The 2,235-nt window shown below is 42.6% G+C and overlaps 1 pseudogene; it reads right to left on the minus strand.

The window, feature by feature from the left end:
* Nucleotides 1-415: 415 nt before the first annotated feature.
* On the minus strand, nt 416-1,998 carry LOC123083661 (uncharacterized; annotated as a pseudogene).
* Between the last annotated feature and the right edge of the window lie 237 nt (nt 1,999-2,235).

Here is a 2,235-nt window from a genome sequence, read left to right on the forward strand (position 1 = left end):
ATAGTAGAAAAGGTCTCCATGATAATTTCATGAACACAAGTGATCTTCACCATTCCATTTTGTTTTCATACTTGTTAGATTCGTGAAAACGAGTAAATCAATGATCTTCACAATTTTTGTGGTCCTTGGACTCTATTTATTTTGATTTATTGATGAAAGTCTTCTTTTTTGTCAAAAAAGAATTCATGCATCACTATTTATTTTCTACTCCCTTCGTTTCTAAATATTTGTCTTTCTAGAAATTTCTACAAGTGACTACATGCAGAGCCAAATGATTGAATCTACACTCTAAAATATGTCTATATACATCCGTACGTGGTAATTCATTTGAAATCTGTAAAAAGATAAATATTTAGGAACAGAGGGAGTAATAGAGTAGAATATAGTGAGCGTGATAAAAAAGTTTCTCTGCAAAGGTACAAACATTATTTTCCGTTTATTGATAAGAGAAACTGTGTGCTGATAAGAAAACCAACAAGCTTACAAAAATATAACATTACACCACAAATAGATAACACACTTCTTCCTTATTGCTGCAACATAGAAACATGGAAGACATACAAGGTGTGACACAACACCTAGGGATGTACTAGGTTGAGATGGGTGAACGTACGTAAACCCCGAGCGCCTCCACGTACTTACCAGCGCACGCGAAGAAACCCACGATGTTATTATTGGCCTGCACTGGAACACTGAAAGGAGTGCTCTGTGTTTTTCCGAAGGGACCGTACGGGCGTAGGTTTGTGGTAATGGTGAGGGATGCTATAGCATTATATTCGACATTGTCTTCTGCAAAGACACCAACTGTCCCAGAAACTTCCGTAACGATCTCTGAAGGGGCAAGCTCTATCTGCATGCAAGAAAAGAGATCACCAAGTTAATAGAATTGCATGTAGGAATTACATTACGGGTGCTCATATATGAAAAGATGTCATTTAAACGGATGAACCTACCGTGTCCTTGTTATCCCCACGTGGGCCACCCCACGGGCCAACGTTATATGGTTCACCAGCTTTGTCAATAAAGGAAAATGCAAGTGAATCAATGACAATGCCATGGCGGATGGTGATGCGCTCTAGCGCTGCGGTGTCGAGGGGATGTCGAGTAACTCCCCACTTATTTTACCCCAAGGGCCGATCTTGGTGACGGCGCTCCCGTCACCTAGAGAAAGCTGGTCGGACTCGGGTGTCAGTAAAACCAAGCTAGAGAATTGGACAGACTAGAGTAGCTAGGTAGGCGCAGACAAGGAACACACCAGAGGTCTTAAGAAGGAGAGACACATAGCACGAACATGAAGCTCCATCCTGGCGTTTCTCTCAGATTGATGGGTCTTGTTGAAGGCGATGACACCCTGTGCATATGCAAACTCTCCAGTCCCACCAACGATTGCCCATTCACCATTGTGGGCAGTGCCTTGAAAGTCCCCCATTACCTTGAAACTGGAACCTGTAAACCTATTCCAAGTATATAGACATAGTTGACACAATTTCAAGGCAAAGTATTTCCTTTACGGTGTTTGAATTGCATAAACCGTACAATGGCTCCAGTACAAACATTAATATGGTAAAATTCCAAAGAGAGATAGTTAAGCTAGACAAAAACAATAATTAACCTCTGATCGACGAAGACCATGTTGAAGCAAATGAACCAGCACTCTTTGGCCATGCTAGCCCCGAGGTGCAAACCTTGAGCATGCGCGACAAGGTTTGCATTCTGGCCAGGACCATCGTACACGGCCCAGTCATTAGCAGCGAGGATTCCGAAACACTTGGGGCGCTTTGACTCAACTATGACTGCCTGGTTAGCATCTGGGGTTTTCTGGACATTCTGGTAGGCGTACAAGTGGAGAAGAAGCTCCTTGTGCTGGATCATCTCATGGCAAGCTGGAGCGGATTGGAAGTAGGAAGGGTTTGGTCTCTTGGCAGCAGGAGTGGTGGTGGTGGTCTCCAAGGTGAAAGACTGAGGTGACATGGTGGCTTATTAGCTAGGATTGTGTAGTAGTTGTAACTTGGTACCATGGATGGATGAGAAAGAGGCTATTTATAGATGTTCAACAGAATTGGTTGATACGTGCCTCTCAAAATTAATCACCGACTAAGTATTCACATGGCTTTCCTTGTGCACTCATGAATCACGCTCGTACATTTCTAGTACTTCCTCTGTTTCATATTAGTTTTCGCTTACATCCATTTAAGCGAAAACTAATATGAAACGAGGGAGTGGTACATTATGATT

This window comes from Triticum aestivum, chromosome 4A (genome assembly GCF_018294505.1).
Source record: "Triticum aestivum cultivar Chinese Spring chromosome 4A, IWGSC CS RefSeq v2.1, whole genome shotgun sequence".
NCBI lineage: Eukaryota > Viridiplantae > Streptophyta > Magnoliopsida > Poales > Poaceae > Triticum > Triticum aestivum.